Source organism: Dama dama, chromosome 29 (assembly GCF_033118175.1).
Source record: "Dama dama isolate Ldn47 chromosome 29, ASM3311817v1, whole genome shotgun sequence".
Lineage (NCBI taxonomy): Eukaryota > Metazoa > Chordata > Mammalia > Artiodactyla > Cervidae > Dama > Dama dama.
In genome coordinates this window covers 52,435,924-52,458,570 of record NC_083709.1, presented here as the reverse complement: position 1 = coordinate 52,458,570, position 22,647 = coordinate 52,435,924, and the positions used below count along the sequence as shown (strand labels likewise).

The window sequence follows — 22,647 nt, the reverse complement described above, 5'->3', positions numbered from 1 at the left end:
CTACCCTTCCACTCCTTTCCTGATTTGGAAGCAGTCCATTGTTCCATGTCCAGTTCTAACCATTGCTTCTTGAACTGCATACAAATTTCTCAGGAGGCAAGTAAGGTGGTCTGGTATTCTTACCTCTTTAAGAATTTTCCACAGTTTTCTGTGATCCACACAGTCAAAGGCTTTGGTACAGTCAATAAAGCAGAAGTAGATGTTCTTCTGGAACTCTCTTGATTTTTCTATGATCTAATGGATGTTGGCAATTTTATCTTTGGTTCCTCTGCCTTTTCTAAATGCCTCTTCTGATGCTGAAACTGGTTCCAAATTGGGAAAGGAGTGCGTCAAGGTTGTATATTGTCACCCTGCTTATTTAACTTATATGCAGAGTACATCATGCAAAGTGCCTGCCTGGATGAAGCACAAGCTGGAATCAAGATTGCCGGGAGAAATATCAATAACCTCAGATACGCAGATGACACCACACTTATGGCAGAAAGCAAAGAAGAACTAAAGAGCCTCTTGATGAAAATGAAAGAGGAGAGTCAAAAAGCTGGTTTAAAACTCAACATCCAAAAAACAAAGATCATGGCATCTGGTTCCATCACTTCATGGCAAATAGATGGGGAAACAATGGAAACAGTGACAGACTTTATTTTCTTGGGCTCCAAAATCACTGTGGATGGTGACTGCAGCCATGAAATTAAAAGATGCTTGCTCCTTGGAAGGAAAGTTATGACCAACCTAGACAGCATATTAAAAAGCAGAGATAAAACAAACAAACAAACAAACAAAAAAAAAGCAGAGACATTCCTTTATGACAAAGGTCCGTCTAGCAAAGCTATAGTTTTTCCAATAGTCATGTACGGGTGGGAGAGTTGGCCCATAAAGAAAGCTGAGCACCAAAGAATTGATGCTTTTGAACTGTTGTGCTGGAGAAGACTTGAGAGTTCCTTGGACTGCAAGGAGATCCAACCAGTCAATCCTTAAGGAAATCAGTCCTGAACATTCATTGAAAGGACTGATGCTGAAGGTGAAACACCAATACTTTGGCCACCTGATGCAAAGAACGGACTCCTTGGAAAAGACCCTGATGCTGGGAAAGATTGATGGCAGGAGGAGAAGAGGACGACAGAGGATGAGATGGTTGGATGGCATCACCAACTCAGTGGACATGAGTTTGAACAAGCTCTGGGAGTTGGTGATGGACAGGGAAGCCTGGCATGCTTCAGTCCATGAGGTAGCAAAGAGTTGGACATGACTGTGTGACTGAACTGAACTAAACCCTTCCACTACTTTCATCAAAAAGCCTCCTTTGTTTTTTTTGCTTTTTAATTTGATTCTGCGGAAGAAAATTCTTTCCTCATTTTCTTCGCTAAGACTGTAGTAATTTTTAGAGAGACACAGTTTCTGTGGTCTAAAAGGTATGAACTGAGAAGATCATCTGCAATCAAGTGGACAGCTTCTAAGGCGGCAAAATAAGAAAAAAAAACATTTCAAGAATTTCACTCTGAGTCTGTCTGAGGAGAGATGAACCCTGTAGGGTGGAGAGGCCATCAGGAACTAAAAATGTAGCTGGATCAGTGAATCCTATTCCCTGCAGCAAACCATTTGCCCATCCCAATAGCAGGAGCAACCTTCTCTGATTGCGCTGAACTTTTCAGTCAGGACTAATCCCAGAGGCTTATTCTCATTTATTCATTGTAAACCCTGTTTTGAATTCCTGCTGTCATGCTACCGTCCTTCCTGGCATATAATAAAATGCACAGACACACATTTGGCTGAGCCTGATAAACACCATGAACCCAGTCTCTCTCAAAATTGTGAGAGGAAAAGGGAAGAGATCAGAAAAAGACTCAAGAAGTTTCAACGGTTACCATTCCTTGAGATGCATCTTTCCCTCCAGGTAGCTGATACCTTGTAGGTATATTTTGAGGACCAGGTCAAATGATCTGCAGAAGCTTGAAGCTGCTGCCCCAAATCTAAAGATTTGTAAACTACATGCTTTAGGGGAAAATTTTTAGCTTTAGAGGATGACAGTTGCACAGGCAAGAGTTACCTAACTTCAAAGACACTTGAAGACAGTGAGTGTTATTACTGAGAAAGGGGGAAGTTCCTAACTTGTCCTTTTGCTTTTATCCGGCTTCAAGCTAATATGACTAGTAAATGCAACAAAAAACAGTGTATTAAATAGGGGGAGGGGTGCTCTATTTTCTCCTATCTCGTACTAATTTATAAACTAAATACAACCATAATTCAGCATCTGCATCCCTTTTTTTACCTGCAGTTCAGTTTGTTGGTAGGAAATTAATTTTTACCATAGATGGAGTTCGATCATCTGAAAGTCCCACTTATTAGGAAGTGGTACAGATGTTTCTTCTTCACTCTCCAATTGAAAACTGAAAGTCTAAGAGAGGAGACTTCGTCAGCTTTTATGGTCATGACACTTTTTACCAGACAATGTTGTCGTTATCATTATCATCACCCACTTAGAGCTTACATTTTACTGAGGGCATATGTGCCAAGTACCCTTCAAAGTACTGTGTAAATATCAACTCATTTAATCTCTACACCATTTCTAGGATTATTATCCTCAGTTTATAGATGAGGGGAAAGAGAAATAGAGGTTAAAAAAAGGTGCTTGAGATGACATAACCAGTTAAGTGGTAGAAGAAGCTGACTCTCTGAAGCCCAGGGGTCTGGCTTCAGAGGCTCAGCTCATGAAACACAGGTGGAGTCCTCAAACCTGCCATGATCCTGGTGCTCCAGGCTATTTTCAAAGAATGATGGAGGGGCTTCCCTGGTAATCCAGTGGTTAAGAATCCACCTACCAAGGAGGAGCCAAGATGGCGGAGGAATAGGACGGGGAGACCACTTTCTCTCCTACAAATTCATCGAAAGAACAACTGAACGCAGAGCAAACTTCACAAAACAACTTTTGATCGCTAGCTGAGGACATCAGGCGCCCAGAAAAGCAGCCCATTGTCTTCTAAAGGAGGTAGGACAAAATATAAAAGATAAAAAGAGAGACAAAAGAGCTAGGGATGGAGATCTGTCCCAGGAAGGGAGTCTTAATAGAGGAAGTTTCCAAACACCAGGAAACCCTTGCACTGGCGGGTCTGGGAGAAGTTTTTAAATCTCGGAGGGCAACCTACCTGGGAGGGGAAAAATAAATAAAATCCACAGATTACGTGCCTAAAAGCAATTCCCAGCAGAAAAGTACCCCAGAAGCCCGCATCCGCCACCAGCAAGTGGGGGCGGAACGGAGAGGAGCGGGCGGCATTGCTGAGGGCAAGGACCGGGCCTGAGTGCCCAGAGGGCAATCGGAGGGAGCTTTTGTGAGTTACCAACTTAAACTGTGGGACAGCAAAAGAAAGAAAGAAAATTAACCGGCCCGAACACGCTGCCGGCCATTCACAGAACAAAGGGACCAAGCAAGTCCAGAGGAGCTAGACGGCTGCGGACCAGCCCAGCCCCGCCCGAGGCAGGAGGCGGTGGGCAGGCTCGGCCCCAAGGACTGCATCCCCTACCACACTGCAAACAGGCCTCCAGGTTCTAACCAAAGACTTCCTGAGATTCCGGATGGTTGACATCTGCTGGGAGGGTCGTGGCTAGACACAGGGCGCATGCACCTGACCGGCGCGGGCGGAAACTGAGACTGGGATGGCGGAGGGGAGAAGGTGCACCGCACCTCGGGAGAGTGTGCCCGTCTCCTGGCTGCCTGAGCCGCTCCGACGGAGAAGGCACAAAACGCAGGCGCAGCCGAGTCCGCGCTGGAACCGCGCGCAGCGCAGGGCACGGTCCATATAGAGCAGCCGGGAGCCTGAGCAGCGCAGACGGGATAGCAGCGCCAGCCCCTCCCCGCAGCGCGACAGAATTAGCAACCTGAATAAGAGACCACCTCCGCCCGCCTGTGTCAGGGCGGAAATTAGGCTCTGAAGAGACCGGCAAACAGAAGCCAAATAAACAAAGGGAACCACTTCAGAAGGGACCGGTGCAACAGATTAACATCCCTGTAGGTAACACTGACTACACCAGAAGGGGCCTATAGATACTGAGAAGTGTAAGCTGGAACAAGGAGCTATCCGAAACTGAACCGAACCCACACTGACTGCAACAGCTTTAGAGAAATTCCTAGATATATTTTTACTTTTTTTTTTTTATTAAAAAATTTTTTTTCTTTTCTTTTTTATTTTTTCTCTTTTATTTTCTTTTAAAATTCCCTATTACTCCCCCATTACTCCTTAACTTTCATTTTCATAGATTTTTACGATTTTTTTAATTACGAAAAAAATTTTTTTCTCTTTTTTCTTTTTCTCTTATTTCTTTTTAAAGTCCTCTATTACTCCTCTACTACTCCTTAATTTTCATTTTCATTTCACTATAACCTTGTAAAAAAAAAAAAGAGAGAAGCCCTATTTTTAAACTGAACTTCATATATATTTCTAAAATTTTTTGTGTTTCTGTTTTTGTTTTCAATATTGTATTTTTCAGAGTCTAACCTCTACTCTTGATTTTTAATCTTTGTTTTTCAGTATGTGATATAGATTTTGGACATTTAAGAATCCAATATTCAGTTCCCATTTTTATTCAGGAGTGTGTTGATTACTCTCTCCCAATTTTGACTCTCCGTTTTCTGCCTCAGAACACCTCTATTTCCTCCCTTCCCCTTCTCTTCCCAATCCAATTCTGTGAATCTTTGTGGGTGTCTGGGCTACAGAGAGCACTTTGGGAACAGAGAACTGCGTAGATCTGTCTTTCTCCTCTTGAGTCCCCCTTTTTCTCCTCCTGCTCATCTCTGTCTCCCTCCTCCCTCTCCTCTTTTTCATGTAACTCTGTGTACCTCTCTGGGCGTCCCTCATGGTGGAGAATCTTTTCACCATTAACCTAGAAGTTTTATTATCAGTGCTGTATAGTTGGAGAAGTCTTGAGGCTACTGGAAGAATAAAACTGAAATCCAGAGGCAGGAGACTTAAGCCCAAAACCTGAGAACACCAGAAAACTCCTGACTACACAGAACATTAAGTAATAAGAGACCGTCCAAAAAGCCTCCATACCTACACTGAAACCAACCACCACCCAAGAGCCAATAAGTTCCAGAGCAAGACATACCACGCAAATTCTCCAGCAATGCAGGAACATAGATAGCCCTGAGCGTCAACATACAGGCTGCCCAAAGTCACATCTAACACACAGACCCATCTCAAAACTCATTACTGGGCTCTCCATTGCACCCCAGAGAGAAGAAATCTAGTCCCACGCACCAGAACACTGATCCAAGCTTCCCTAACCAGGAAACCTTGACAAGCCAAACGTCCAACCCCACCCACTGGGTAAAACCTGCACAATAAAAAGGAACCACAGACCTCCAGAATACAGAAAGCCCACTCCAGTCACAGCAATCTAAACAAGATGAAAAGGCAGAGAAATACCCAGCAGGTAAAGGAACATGAAAAATGCCCACCAAATCAAACAAAAGAGGAGGAGATAGGGAATCTACCTGAAAAAGAATTTAGAATAATGATAATAAAAATGATCCAAAATCTTGAAAACAAAATGGAGTTACAGATAAATAGCCTGGAGACAAAGATTGAGAAGATGCAAGAAACGTTTAATAAAGACCTAGAAGAAATAAAAAAGAGTCAATTAAAAATGAATAATGCAATAAATGATATAAAAAACACTCTGGAGGGAACCAAGAGTAGAATAATGGAGACAGAAGATAGGATAAGTGAGGTAGAAGATAAAATGGTGGAAATAAATGAAGCAGAGAGGAAAAAAGGATCAAAAGAAATGAGGACAACCTCAGGGACCTCTGGGACAATGTGAAAGGCCCCAACATTCGAATCATAGGAGTCCCAGAAGAAGAAGACAAAAAGAAAGGCCATGAGAAAATACTCGAGGAGATAATAGCTGAAAACTTCCCTAAAATGGGGAAGGAAATAGCCACCCAAGTCCAAGAAACCCAAAGAGTCCCAAACAGGATAAACCCAAGACGAAATACCCAAAGACACATATTAATCAAATGAACAAAGATCAAACACAAAGAACAAATATTAAAAGCATCAAGGGAGAAACGACAAATAACACACAAAGGGATTCCCATAAGGATAACAGCTGATCTATCAATTGAAACCCTCCAGGCCAGAAGGGAATGGCAGGACGTTCTGAAAGTAATGAAAGAGAATAACCTACAACCTAGATTACTGTATCCAGCAAGGATCTCATTCAGATATGAAGGAGAATTCAAAAGCTTTACAGACAAGCAAAAGCTGAGAGAATTCAGCACCACCAAACCAGCTCTTCAACAAATGCTAAAGGATCTTCTCTAGACAGGAAACACAGAAAGGTTGTATAAATGTGAACCCAAAACAACAAAGTAAATGGCAACGGGACCACACCTATCAATAATTACCTTAAATGTAAATGGGTTGAATGCCCCAACCAAAAGACAAAGACTGACTGAATGGATACAAAAACAAGACCCCTATATATGCTGTCTACAAGAGACCCACCTCAAAACAAGAGACACATACAGACTAAAAGTGAAGGGCTGGAAAGAAATATTTCACACAAACGGAGAACAAAAGAAAGCAGGAGTCGTATCAGATAAAATAGACTTTCAAATAAAGGATGTGAAGAGAGACAAAGAAGGACACTACATAATGATCAAAGGATCAATCCAAGAAGAAGATATAACAATTATAAATATATATGCACCCAACATAGGAGCACTGCAATATGTACGGCAAACACTAACGAGTATGAAAGAGGAAATTAATAGTAACACAATAATAGTGGGAGACTTTAATACCCCACTCACAACTATGGATAGATCAACTAAACAGGAAATTAACAAGGAAACACAAACTTTAAATGACACAATGGAACAGCTAGACCTAATTGATATCTATAGGACATTTAACCCCAAAACAATCAACTTCACCTTTTTCTCAAGTGCACACGGAACCTTCTCCACAATAGATCACATCCTGGGCCATAAATCTAGTCTTGGAAAATTCAAAAAAACTGAAATCATTCCAGTCATCTTTTCTGACCACAGTGCAGTAAGATTAGATCTCAATTACAGGAAAAAAAATTGTTAAAAATTCAAACATATGGAGGCTAAATAACACGCTTCTGAATAACCAACAAATCATAGAAGAAATCAAAAAAGAAATCAAAATATGTATAGAAATGAATGAAAATGAAAACGCAACAACCCAAAACCTATGGGACACTGTAAAAGCAGTGCTAAGGGGAAGGTTCATAGCATTACAGGCTTACATCAAGAAACAAGAAAAAAGCCAAATAAATAACCTAACTCTACACCTAAAGCAATTAGAGAAGGAAGAAATGAAGAACCCCAGGGTTAGCAGAAGGAAAGAAATCTTAAAAATTAGGGCAGAAATAAATGCAAAAGAAACTAAAGAGACCATAGCAAAAATGAACAAAGCTAAAAGCTGGTTTTTTGAAAAAATAAACAAAATTGACAAACCATTAGCAAGACTCATTAAGAAACAAACAGAGAATTAGAAATGAAAATGGAGAGATCACAACAGACAACACTGAAATACAAAGGATCATAAGAGACTACTACCAGCAGCTCTATGCCAATAAAATGGACAACTTGGATGAAAGGGACAAATTCTTAGAAAAGTATAACTTTCCAAAACTGAACCAGGAAGAAATAGAAGATCTTAACAGACCCATCACAAGCAAGGAAATTGAAACTGTAATCAGAAATCTTCCAGCAAACAAAAGCCCAGGACAAGATGGCTTCACAGCCGAATTCTACCAAAAATTTAGAGAAGAGCTAACACCTATCTTACTCAAACTCTTCCAGAAAATTGCAGAGGAAGGTAAGCTTCCAAACTCATTCTATGAGGCCACCATCACCCTAATTCCAAAACCAGACAAAGATGTCACAAAAAAAGAAAACTACAGACCAATATCACTGATGAACATAGATGCAAAAATCCTTAACAAAATTCTAGCAAACAGAATCCAACAACATATTAAAAAAAATCATACACCATGACCAAGTGGGCTTTATCCCAGGAATGGAAGGATTCTTTAATATCCGCAAATCAATCAATGTAATACACCACATTAACAAATTGAAAGATAAAAACCATATGATTATCTCAATAGATGTAGAGAAAGCCTTTGACAAAATTCAACATCCATTTATGATTAAAACTCTCCAGAAAGCAGGAATAGGAGGAACATACCTCAACATAATAAAAGCTATATATGACAAACCCACAGCAAGCATCACCCTCAATGGTGAAAAATTGAAAGCAGTTCCCCTGAAATCAGGAACAAGACAAGGGTGCCCACTCTCACCACTACTATTCAACATAGTTTTGGAAGTTTTGGCCACAGCAATAAGACCAGAAAAAGAAGTAAAAGGAATCCAGATAGGAAAAGAAGAAGTGAAACTCTTGCTGTTTGCAGATGACATGATCCTCTACATAGAAAACCCTAAAGACTCTTCCAGAAAATTACTAGAGTTAATCAACGAATAGAGTAAAGTTGCAGGATATAATATTAACACACAGAAATCCCTTGCATTCCTATACACTAACAATGAGAAAACAGAAAGAGAAATTAAGGAAACAATACCATTCACCATTGCAACAGAAAGAATAAAATACTTAGGAGTATATCTACCTAAAGAAACAAAAGACCTATACATAGAAAACTATAAAACACTGATGAAAGAAATCAAAGAAGACACAAACAGATGGAGAAACATACCGTGTTCATGGATTGGAAGAATCAATATTGTCAAAATGGCTATTCTACCCAAAGCAATCTATAGATTCAATGCAATCCCTATCAAGCTACCAACGGTATTTCTCACAGAACTAGAACAAATAATGTCACAATTTGTATGGAAATACAAAAAACCTCGAATAGCCAAAGTAATCTTGAGAAAGAAGAATGGAACTGGAGGAATCAACCTGCCTGACTTCAGACTCTACTACAAAGCCACAGTCATCAAGACAGTATGGTACTGGCACAAAGACAGAAATATAGATCAATGGAACAGAATAGAAAGCCCAGAGATAAATCCACAAACCTATGGACACCTTATCTTTGACAAAGGAGGCAAGGATATACAATGGAAAAAAGACAACCTCTTTAACAAGTGGTGCTGGGAAAACTGGTCAACCACTTGTAAAAGAATGAAACTAGAACACTTTCTAACACCATACACAAAAATAAACTCAAAATGGATTAAAGATCTAAATGTAAGAACAGAAACTATAAAACTCCTAGAGGAGAACATAGGCAAAACACTCTCCGACATGAATCACAGCAGGATCCTCTATGACCCACCTCCCAGAATATTGGAAATAAAAGCAAAACTAAACAAATGGGACCTAATGAAACTTAAAAGCTTTTGCACTACAAAGGAAACTATAAGTAAGGTGAAAAGATAGCCCTCAGATTGGGAGAAAATAATAGCAAATGAAGCAACAGACAAAGGATTAATCTCAAAAATATAGAAGCAACTCCGGCAGCTCAATTCCAGAAAAATAAATGACCCAATCAAAAAATGGGCCAAAGAACTAAACAGACATTTCTCCAAAGCAGACATACAGATGGCTAACAAACACATGAAAAGATGCTCAACATCACTTATCATCAGAGAAATGCAAATCAAAACCACAATGAGGTACCATTACACGCCAGCCAGGATGGCTGCTATCCAAAAGTCTACAAGCAATAAATGCTGGAGAGGGTGTGGAGAAAAGGGAACCCTCTTACACTGTTGGTGGGAATGCAAACTAGTACAGCCACTATGGAGAACAGTGTGGAGATTTCTTAAAAAAACTGGAAATAGAAATGCCATATGACCCAGCAGTCCCACTTCTGGGCATACACACTGAGGAAACCAGATCTGAAAGAGACACGTGCACCCCAGTGTTCATTGCAGCACTGTTTATAATAGCCAGGACATGGAAGCAACTGAGATGCCCATCAGCAGACGAATGGATAAGGAAGCTGTGGTACATATACACAGTAGAATATTACTCAGCCATTAAAAAGAATTCATTTGAATCAGTTCTAATGAGATGTATGAAACTGGAGCCCATTATACAGAGTGAAATAAGCCAGAAAGATAAAGAATATTACAGCATACTAACACATATATATGGAATCTAGAAAGATGGTAATGATAACCCTATATGCAAAACAGGAAAAGAGACACAGATGTACAGAACAGACTTTTGGACTCTGTGTGAGAAAGCGAGGGTGGGATGTTTCAAGAGAACAGCATTGAAACATGTATATTATCAAGGGTGAAACAGATCACCAGCCCAGGTTGGATGCATGAGACAAGTGCTCAGGCCTGGTGCACTGGGAAGACCCAGAGGAATCGGGTGGAGAGGGAGGGGGAGGGGGGATCGCGATGGGGAATACATGTAACTCCATGGCTGATTCATGTCAATGTATGACAGAACCCAATACAATATTGTAAAGTAATTAGCCTCCAACTAATAAAAATAAATGGAAAAAAAAAAAAAAAAAGAATCCACCTGCCAATGCAGGGGACACAAGTTTGATCCCTGGTCCGGAAAGATCCCACACGGGGCAACAAAGTCCATGTGCCGCAACTACTGAATGCAGGTGCCACCACTGTTGAAAGCACATACCCTAGGGCCTGTGCTCCACAATGAGAGAAGCCACTACAATGAAAAGCCCACGCATTGCACCCAGAAAGTAGCCCCTGCTGACCAAACTAGAGAAACCCCTCAGGCAACAACGAAGACCCATCACAGCCAAAAATAAAATAATTTAAAAAAAGAATGATAGAGGACTTGACATGTACAGGGCAGTCATTCTGCAAATCAGACAGATGAAGGACCAATGTGACTGCATGGGCTTACTGATTCTTACAAGGTTACAAAATCGAGCAATTAATAAATGTCATATTTGTCCCAAAGCAGTAATGAAAACTAATGCTTAGGATTAGTACCACAGAATGTCAGCTGCAAAAGGGGCTTTAGACATCCCCTACACTAACCTTTATCAGCAAGGACATCGGTTCAGAGAGAGCCAAAGATTTCTTCAGGTCAAAAAGGCCTTAGGACAGAGGCAGTGTGCCTTATTAAAGTTACAGAAATCACTTCCTCAGTGCTCTCTGGGTGCCCTTTCAACTCTTTCTCTAAACAAAAGTATCCACTTCCATGGTTTCAACTATAACCAACATGCTGATGTCTCAGATTTGTATCCCTATATAGGGCTGACTTATCTCTAGGCTGTAATATATAAGCACCTACAAGACAATTCCACAGTTTATGTTTCACAGGTCCATCAAACTCCTTTGCAAACAAACTCACTCCTCCCTACCCCAAATCTACTACTTCTCATGACAATGAATTCACAGCAATCTCTCCAGACAACCACAGCAACACTCCATAGATTCTAAATCTCTCCAGCCTTCATGTCTCCCATCTAACCCATCACTAAGTCTCTTCAACTTCACTTGCTTAACAGTTGATAGCCTCTCCTTTCTTTCTGCCTCTATTACTAAAGCATTCTGTCTGCCCCTAACTACTTCAAAAGCTTCAATAAGTTTCGGGCATGTTAGGATGGCTCCAGTCCTACACAATTTGCATAAATGCTGCCAGAGTGAACTTTCTGAAATAATCTCATCAGGGTACAGCCCCTTCCTTTCACTAAAATCCTTCCATTACTGCACCCTGTATGGTAGGAGAGCAGGTAAACAGACCTACAGAGAGGAAGACAGACCAAAAAGAAGGAAGGCAGTGGAAGGGGCAATGGAAGTGGCAAACCCAAGTATGTGCCCAAATTGCTCTAAAGCTCTCCTCTCTTTGAAAAGTGCTACTTAAATAGTATTTAAGAAATCTGCATTGTGAAGTCAGAGAAACTGGGTTTAAATCTTGACTGTATAACTTATAGGTGTGTGGCCTTGAGAGTCAAGTTACTTTCCTTCCCTGAGACTCAGTTTCCTCATCTAAGTGAAAGTGAAGTCGCTCAGTCGTGTCCGACTCTTTGAGACCCTGTGGACTGTAGCCTACCAGGCTCCTCCATCCGTGGGATTTTCCAGGCAAGAATACTGGAGTGGGTTGCCATTTCCTTCTCCAGGGAATCTTCCCAACCCAGGGATCGAACCTGGGTCTCCTGCATTGTAGGCAGACGCTTTACCATCTGAGCCACCAGAAAAGTCCTTTTCCTCATCTAAAAATGAGAGTAAACAGTCCCACTATTGAATGATTGTCCTGAACATGAATTGAGGTTAAATGAAGGAAGCTCTTCCACAGCCAGACATGAGATATCTCAAAACAAATCCTGGAACCATAAACAGTGCATCTTATTTAACTAGACTGTTGCCTCACCTCTCCTTCCTAAGCACCACCCAGCCAGCCAACTCTTCCTGCGATATTTACTGAGTGACGAAGCTATATGCAGTTCAGTTTGAAAACTAAACAAATACTGGTAACAAAGCTTCTCTGCCAGAACCTTGAGATTTTGAATTCCTTCAAACCATAAAACATTCAAAATCTCGTATGATTAAGGATCTCTAAAAAGTGAAAATCACTTACTTACGTCTGACTCTGCAACCCCATGGACTATAGAGTCCATGGAATTCTCCAGGCCAGAATACTAGAGTAGGTAGCCTTTCCCTTCTCCAGGGGATCTTCCCAAACCAGGGATTGAACCCAGGTTTCCCACACTGCAGGTGGATTCTTTACCAGTTGAGCCACCAGGGAAGCCCAAGAATACTGGCGTGGGTAGTCTACTCCTTCTCCAGCAGATCTTTCCAACCCAGGAATTGAACAGGGTCTCCTGCATCGCAGGCAGATTCTTTACCACTGTAGAGGGTATAATAAAGATGAAAACAACCTCAGAGAAGTTGAGAGTCCAGGGAGGAGGTAAGCAGCACATTATTAACTAGAAACTAGGTTAGATCTCATGTCCTCAGCCTTAAGTGAGCATCATAATCATCTATGGAATTTTAAAAACAAATAGAACAGAGCCCCAGTATAGAGATTCTCACTCAATAGGCCTGGGGCTTGATATTGGCATTTTTATTGAAAAAAATTTTTCCCAAGTGAATCTGATGTGCTCCAAAGGTTGGAAATGATTGGAATGAAAATCAGCTCTACTGCTCATAAGTACTAATTAAAGTATTAACATTTGAAGAGGTTGCTTTTAGCTGATTGAGGGGAAGAACAGAGGTCTATAAAGAATTCTTATAAAAAGGACCCCAAGGGTGTCTGTTCTAGTCTGCTTCATTTGGAGCATGAGAAGCGGTCTTCTAATAACACTAGTTGAGTAAAATCTTCAAGTGAGAGTTTTTGTTTTTCTGTTACCTGGACGTCTTCCTATTCATGTTGTGATCTGGAAAGGACAGAACCTCAGCAAGATGGCCAAAGGCCAGGACAAAGGAGAAGGAGCTGAGGCTTTTTGCCTGCAGCAAGTCTTACCAAAGGAGAGGAGAAGAGCTGAAATGAAGCTGGAGGCTCTTCCAATCACCCTAGAGACACTGGCTGAAAGCAGTGATTTAAAGACACTAGTAGACCTCACTGGTGGTTTAGTGGTTAAGAATCCACCTGCTAATCAATACAGGGATCACAGATTCGATCCCTATTCTGGGGATATTTCATAGGCCACAGGCCAATTAAACCCATGTGCCACACTACTGAGGCTAGGCTCTACAGTCTGTGCTCCGCAACAAAACAGAGTCCACATGCAGCAACGAAGGACCAGGACAGCCAAAAATAAATACATAACCTAAAAAGTAACAGTAGAACATTTTAACTGAGAACTTCCAGATGTACAAGCTGGATTTAGAAAAAGCAGAAAAGCCAGAGATCATACTGCTATCATCCACTGGATCATAGAAAAAGTAAGGGAATGTCAGAAAAACATCTGCTGCATTGACTATGCTAAAGCCTTTGACTATGTGGATCATAAAAGTGTGGAAAATTCTGAAAGAGATGGGAATACCGCATCACCTGACCTGCCTCTTGAGAAATTTGTATGCAGGTCAAGAAGCAACAGTTAGAACCGGGCATGGAACAACGTACTGGTTGCAAATTGGGAAAGGAGTGCGTCAAGGCTATATATTGTCACCCTGCTTATTTAACTTAATGCAGAGCACATCATGAGAAATACTGTGCTGAATGAAACTCAAACTGGAATCAAGAATCCCAGGAGAAATATCATTAACCTCAGATATGCAGATGACATCACCCTAATGGCAGAAAACAAAGAGGAACTAAAAAGCCTCTTGATGAAAGTGAAAGAGGAGAGTCAAAAAGCCAGCTTAAAACTCAACATTCAAAAAAAATAAGATCATGGCATCCAGCCCCTTCACTTCATGGCAAATAGATGGGGAAGAAATGGAAACAGTGACCAATTTTACCTTCTTGGGCTCCAAAATCACTGTGGATAGTGACTACAGCCATGAAATTAAAAGATGCTTGCTCCTTGGAAGAAAAGCTATGACAAATTTAGACAGCATATTAAAAAGCAGAGACATCACTTTGCTGCAAAGGTCTGTATCGTCAAAGCTATGGTTTTTCTAGTAGTCATGTACAGATGGGAGAGTTGGACCATGAAGAAGGCTGACCACTGAAGAACTGATTCTTTCAAATTGTGGTGCTAGAGAAAACTCTTCAGGGTCCTTTGGACAGCAAGAAGATCAAACTAGTCAATCCGAAACAAAATCAACTCTGAATACTTATTGGAAGGACTGATACTGAGGTTAATTGGAAGGACTAATACTGAAGCTAAAGCTACAATATTTCGGCCATCTGATACAAAGAGCCAACTCATTGGAAAAGACCCTGATGCTGAGGAAAATTGAGGGCAGGAGGAGAAGGGGACAACAAAGGATGCGATGATTGGATGGCATCATCGACTCAATGGACATGAGTTTGAGCAAACTCCAAAAGGTGAAGGACAGGGAAGCCTGGTGTGCTGTAGTCCATGGGGTTGCAAAGAGTCGGACAGTACTAAGTGACTGAGTGACAACAATGACATTTTATTATCTGCAAGTGAACACAAAGGTTCCGGAGTTTCCCTTCAGACCTAAGAGTAGACTTTTCCTCACTGAAAAAATTTACAGAGAGGCAATAACAGAGTTCTAGTTACATCCCATGAGTGCTGCCTCTTACACTCAGAAGGACATTTGACACATGTCAAATATGGCAGAAATGTTGAAGAATGTTAGGACTGTGGGTTTGGTTTTGTTTGGGGAGCATGGAGGATGATGTACAGGAGATACTTGGGGTCTTAGAGAGAGGACCCCAACAGAGACAGAGGAATGTGTATGAAGAATTCAGACTGGGAGGAGCTACACACTAGGTGGACAGTCAAAAACGAGAGGCAGCCAGTAGACTATGTTTTGGAAAATGTGGCTGATTCAAATTGAGAAAACATTTTGCAATTTCTGATGGAGTGCCAGGTGCTTCCACACAAGGCTTAAAGGAATGCAAGCAATTAAATGTCACTGTGGTGGGTCACAGAAGGGTTCTTAGGGATTTCCTTAAGCTTTTTTCCTTTCCTGAAAAGTGACTAGTGGTAACAGAAATACCAGTGATACAAAAGGAAAGATAATTGGGACAAAAAGTCCTGAAGTGAATGGAAGAAATGGAATTGGGGGCACAAGCAATAGGTTATAAAATTTATTTGAAGCCTATGAAATAAACTTTAGCTTTAAATAAGTCAAATCAAATTGTTGTTTGCTTCATCAACAACAGCTAATTATAGTCTCAAAGGGCCGCTTATACTTGATCTACTTTCTCACTGACAAAATCATCCACCTTTCTTCAGCAAAAATGAAAGGAAAATGCATGCTTCTACTATACCTAGCTCATCTGGAAGCCTGATATAGGCTGATATAGGCTAGGAAAAAAACCCACAGCCTAAATGACAGCGAAAGCCTGTCCCATTTTTCCTACCTAATGTGCTTTATAAAATGTGTAAAATCTAAAGGTTCAATTAATCCTAATGACATGACAAAGAACAAAAATTTCCCTGGGCTGAAATGAATTCTGCATGTGTTGCAGAATTCAGAAAGAACAATGCATCAAGGAAAATGTAGGCAATGGCTACTTTTCTGCAAAGATGGGCCCTCAATCTTGGAATTTTTTTAAATATTCATTTATTTTTAATTGATTGATGATTGGTTTACAATATTGGTTTGGTTTCTGTCATAAATCAACATGAATTAACAATAGGTACATATGGCCCTTCTCTCCTGAATCTCCCGCCCACCTCCCGCCCACTCCCACCCCTCTAGGTTATTACAGAGGCCTAGTTTGAGCTCCTTAAGTCACATAAGCAAATTCCCATTGGCTGTCTATTGACATACATTAGTGTATACGCATCCATGCTACTGTCTCCATTTATCTCACCCTCTTTCTCTTCTTCCCCCCTACTTGTCCATAAGTCTGTTCTCTATGTTTGCATCTCCACTGCTGCTCTGCAAACAAATTTGTCAGTGCCATCTTACCAATTTTCATGTATTTGCATCGATATACAATATCTGTTTTTCTCTTTCTGACTTACATCACTCTGTATAATAGACTCTAGGTTCATCTACCTCATTAGAACTGACTACAATGTGTTCCTTTTTATGGTTGAGTAGTATTCCATTGTATATACGTACCACAGCTCCTTCATCCATTCATTTGTCAATGGATATCTAGGTTGCTTTCATGTCTTGGCTATTGTAAATAGTGCTTCAATGAACACTGGGGTACATGTGTCTTTTTCAGTTCTGGTTTCATCAGGGTATAGGCCTAGAAGTGGTATTGCTGGGTTATATGGTGGTTTTATTCCTAGTTATTTAAGGAATTTCCATACTGTCTTCCATAATGGCTGTATCAATTTACATTCCCACCAGCAGTATAGGAGGGTTCCACTTTCTCCACACCCTCTCCAGCACTTGTTGTGAGATATCACTTCACGCCAGTCAGAATGGCCATAATCAATCTTTGAATTTTTAAAATAACCATTTTCAATTGTAGAAATAAGATGAGGGAACCAGAGATGTATTACTGGTTTTGAAGAACTTGTGTAAAGAAGCAAATATTTCCTAATTTCTTCAAATGATTTCACCACTTTTCCCAATAGAATGACAAGTCAACTGCCTATACATGTACCCAGTATCACTCTTTGGTTTACTATCAATCACTGAAATGCTTCCCAGGGAAGACAGAGGAGTGATAATGCTACAAGAGAAAGAGCATTTGCACTCAGCAGACAGGAGAGCCCGGGGGGCATCTAAAGGAGACAGACAGCCACTGCACAATTCCAGCCAACTGCTGCCCTTTGCAGAAAGGGTGTCATACAATGCTGAAGCTTCTAATTTTTCAAGACATGCTGAACATTCAGATTTTTTAAAACATGGAGTCTCACAATTTGTAAATGTTAAAAAAAAAAAAAAAAGTAACACACTGGGTGACTCTGATCAAAACGATAAAAAGGCTGCTTTAGGCTATGAGGCACAAGCTCACAACCTCTGAAAACCCATTCTTTCCCCTTCTTATTTGATAGTCTCAGCCCTCTTTCCCCAGGACTGTCATTCAGGTTCTGCTGCCCAATGACATGTCCTTCCATAATATCCTTTGTAATTTTTCTTTATACTCCACCTGGTCTCTGGCCAGGGTAAGAGACAGCAGTACCACATCTCAGAGCTGAAATGATGCCCTGTACTGCCTGGCCTGAGGGCAGGGGCATGTCAGGAGCATGTGAATGTTGGTGGGTGATACGGCTGAAACCTCCCCTAGTGGGTGATGAGTACATCCAGTTTTTCCTTTTCTTCCTACCTCTGTCCCTACAAGTACCAGTTATAGCTAGCCACGTGTCTTACTGACTTCTCTTATTGTTTCTAATGATTTTCCAGTTGATTCTCTTCTTCCGAGGTGCTGATGTGCTCAGTCGTGGCCAGCTCTTTGCGACCCCATGGACTGTAGCCCGCCAGGTTCCTCTGTCCATGGAATTTTCCAGGAAAATACTGGAGTGGGTTGCCATTTCCTTCTCCATTCTTTCTAGGTACGTACTTCAAATATCTACAAATAATGATGTTTGCAACTTCCACTTCAATGTTTATATCTGTTACAACTTTCTCTTATCTCCTGGCTGGTATTTTGTGAGTCAAGTTTGTTATTTCAAAGAAACTGAGCATTCTTATACATTTGATATAATTGGGAATGTTTCTCATGTTTCACATGATATGACACTGTTTTGTCATGAGACTATATGGTATTTAAAATAAAACAACAAAAGTGACAAATCCACTTATTTTAATTTTACTAAGTTTAAAATATTTCTTTATAATCCAGAATGTGTTGTCAGATATTTTTTTCCTGTTACCAAAGACTGATTTTATTTGTTCTTATGAAGTTAGGTTTATCGACAAATAATTCACATTTCATAACATTCATCCTTGTAAAGAATATAGTTCAGTGAGTTGTGATAAATGTGTATAGGCACATAACCATTGCCACAATTGATAAATCACTGGATGCTGAATTTTAGCAAAGCATTTTTGGTACCTGTTAAGATGACAAATAGATTTTTCTTTTTTGATCTATCATGGAGACTAGTTTCTCTAGTACTGAATCAAGCCCACATTCCTGTGATGCACTCCACTTGACCAGTCATGTACTGCTAACTTTTTTGATGGCATTATATTGAAGGGTTTTGCATCAGTATTCATAAGCCAGATTGATTTTCCATATGTGTGACTGGACACATGTACATGTCCAGACACACTGTCTTTGTGAAGTTCTGATATAAAGATCATTTAGGAATAAAATAAACTTGGAAGTTTTCCTTTTGCTCTTTGCTTAGAAAAACCTGTGATAGTAATGTGAACATTCATCCAGTTTACATGAACTGTCCCTAGTAAAACCCAGTTTAATAAGTTATATTGTGGACTTTGCTGGTGGTCCAGTGGTTAAGAATTCACCTGCCAAGGCAGGGGACACAGGTTCAATCACTTGTCCAGGAAGATCCCACATGCCGCAAAGCAACTAAGCCCACACACCACAGAGACTGAAACCCGCACACCCTAGAGCCTATGCTCCATAACAAGAAAAGCCACTGCAATGAGAAGCCGGAGCACCGCAACTAGAAGGTAGCCCCCACTCTCTGCAACTAGAGAAAGTCCACATGCAGCAACAAAGACCCAGTGCAACCCAAAACATTCAAAATAAATAAATTATACAGTCACCCTAGTTAGTATCATCAATATCCTTGCATGTTGGAAGAATTTACTGAGGCCATCTGGAGCTTGCACTTTTAGAAAGCACCTTTTGATAGCTTTTTCATTTCTTCCATGGTAACTGACTTAAGCTCTCTCTTCTAGAAACCACTTTCATACCCTAAGTTTTCCTAGAAATACCACCTATATCTATCTCTATGGAATTTCATATAGTACCTCACAATATTTTTTTGGTTATTTTCTCTTTTTGGTCTCTGATTTTGTTGATTTTTTAAAAATTTTCTCTGATAACAAAAGAAATATTTGTTCACTGTTCAAAATTTTAAAAATAAAAACATATACAAAGAAAAAGTTTAAAATTACCTATAGCCCCAGTAATCAGAATTATTACTGATACTGTCATGTGAAACATTTCACACTTTTAGCTGTATACAAACCTACCTTCCTACCTCCCCACACACAGTGTTCATTAACCTGCCTCTTCCATGTTATATGATGTGAACATCTTGTCCACATCAATACATACATATTTACACCTTCAACTTCAATGGCAGCAAAGCATGATTGTTATACATGACTTTCCTATTTAAATTCCTAACAAAAAGGAATAGGTAAGTTATTTTTTAAAATTATTTTAAACAATGTGGCATTGAACGTTATCCAACATCTTTGCATGTTCATCCAGCCATACTGGTAGGACAGATTATTTAAAGTAGCAAGTTCCAGTCAAAGACATACATGTTTAAAAGCACTTCTTTGGTTATAAAGTTTATATTTCTTATAAAAAAATAATCCACAAGGGAAAAATCAGCAAAGGACAAAGTAAAGATGTCCAGCAATCCATTCTCCAGTGAAACTTCTGTTCACAGTATGTAGGGATAGCCACCAAGTCTTAGTATACACTTCTTTTTTAACTATAAATAGGACCATAGTATACACACTAGTTTGCAGCTTACTTTCCATATTATACCATCTTTTCCTGTACAGCATCATTCTAGACAGCTATCAGATGTTCAATGGATAAAATAATCATAATTTAATTATATCGACTGATGGTAAGGTGAGATGTTTCCGATTTTTGCTACTATAAACAATGGTATTGGATTGGTCAAAAGGTTCATTCTGGTTTTTTCACAGGATTTTACAGAGAATTCCCAGTGAACTTTTTGGCCAACCCCATGCAATGAGTATTATTTTCTTTAGTTTGGTCTCCATTGTTCAATGACTTCCTTAGGCTAAGTTTTCAGAGGTGGAACTGCTAGATCAAAGGGTATGTACTTCAAGGCTTCTCATGAACACAAGACCCCTGAGAAAGCCTGCATCAGTCAGCATTTCCACTGTGTGCTTTTTCGCTACCTCAATCTCGGTATTTTTGTTTTTAAACTTAGATAACAAATAGTGGCACTTGGGTTTGCTGTCTTTTGCATTTTAAAAATTATTAATAAATTGGACACTTCTTTAATGTACTTTTTGTCCCTTCATAATAAATTGCCAAATCATTTTATATGATCTAGCATCTATCTATAAGCAAAATTGTCATAATAAATCATATTTATTTCTTAAAATCTTTAGTCCTATTCTGGAGAATTAAAAAAAAAAAAAAAAAAGAAAGAAAAACATGCCCTGTATTTTTAGAAATAGCTCTGGTGCTTTTCTTGGAATTTTGCTCTAAGTTTATTCCAAGTAAGGGAGAGCAGCCATTTTCTTCTTGTTGTAGTAACATAAATGAGTACCAGAACATTATAAAATGCTTTGTTGGAGCACAGAATTCGGTGTAGCACAGGTACACATCCAACTTTCCAATATAGTATAAGAATTTTAATAGATATTTCAATATAATACAGCCTCATCTCTAACTGCTCCATGGAACAGACTGCTGAAAGAATACTAAAGGCAGGCCACATTTCATCACATTGTCAACATCTGTAATGTTTGAAACATTAAAAATAAGGAGTGTCATTTTTCTCAGAGCTTTCATTTTTAAATAACCACCCATTAGAAACAATTGTGACTGATTTCCTTTGGAGCATTAACTTAGTGAACATTCACGTTTTTAAAAAACACTTAAGAACAAATGACCTGCAAGTGAATTCAAGATAATGAGCAGTGATTGTAGCATTCCATCGAAGCATTTTTGTTTAAATGTTGAAAAACAAGATTCAGAATACATATTCCAAAGGCAGCAAATTTAGATAGGCCTTCTCCTTTTTCTTAGTTTTATTTTAAAATGCACATGCCAAATGTGTGAAATGCTTCAGTGTTATTAACAACTATCATTAAAGAAATCAAGGTAGTTATAATTTGAAACAAAATCTTTTTTGGAGGGGGAAATACTGACATTTATGATCAAGAGGTCATATAATAAAGGTAAGGGCAAGAGAAGGTTTACTTTATCAAGTGTAATTAAAATAAACTTTCTGTAAATCCATGGCTGATTCATGTCAATGTATGGCAAAAACCACTACAATATTGTAAAGTAATTAGCCTCCAACAAATAAAAATAAATGGAAAAAAAAAGCAAAAAAATAAAATAAAATAAAATAAACTTTGTCTTTTTACCATTCTTATTTTCTGTTTTGACAAAGTACTGCCTAGTCTGTCTGACCTTGGCAAGCTTGATATAACATGTAAAGTAACTTGAACATTAAATAAAAATTCAGTAAAAAAAAAATATTTATATTCTTAAAGTATTCAGTAGAAAATAACAAAATTCTAAGGTCCCTCAATAGGACTTTGATCAAAGAATTACTAGACAAATATAGCAACTTCAGGAGACAAATCTTATCCTCGTAACTCATTCATTGAGCTATAGGCCCCCAAATATTAACAGATTCTAAAATCTAGTATAAGAGATGATTAAAGCAACAGGTTAGGAAAATAAGATGACACTAAAAAAAATGGAAAGACCATTCTGTGGAATTAATAGTACTGTGAAAAAAAAAATAGTACTGTGAAGTCACCCACAATGGATGGACTTAACCAACTAAATATTCCCAGAAGCAACCCACCACTTAGCTCCTGAATGCAATGAAAAAAATGACTACTATGGAAAGTTTATTGCTGAGATTAATATAAAAAAGCAATCAATTTTAAAGAAAGTCAAGGTAAACTGAAAAATCTTGATATCTGAAAGCATGCTGAAACAAAGGTGATAATTAAAAAAAAAAAATGCAGGGAGGAATATGTCCCCCCCCCCCAAAAAAAAGAGTTATCTGTAAAAGGAGACAGAAGAGAAAATCAGAGTGTCTCTGATATTTCCAGAGAGATGGTGCCCTGAGCCAAATGCTTTGAGAATTCTCATTTGTCTGGCAGACATGGAATAAGTGAGCAAAGCTGATCCACTGGGTCGGCATCATCTGTTGAAACCAGCCCTTCAAAACATTCGTCTGCATTTGCTCAAACTCTTCATCTCACTCATGAGACCATTTGATGTTAACACA

At 39.4% G+C, this 22,647-nt stretch overlaps 1 protein-coding gene and 1 non-coding gene across 3 annotated transcripts in view; both read right to left on the bottom strand.

Moving 5' to 3' along the window:
• Positions 1–22,647, bottom strand: part of PIP5K1B (phosphatidylinositol-4-phosphate 5-kinase type 1 beta) — a 357,429-nt gene that overhangs the window by 254,147 nt on the left and 80,635 nt on the right. The window lies entirely within an intron of this gene.
• On the bottom strand, positions 12,117–12,189 carry TRNAC-ACA (transfer RNA cysteine (anticodon ACA)). Its single transcript has one exon. It is a non-coding gene; the product is annotated as a tRNA-Cys (tRNA).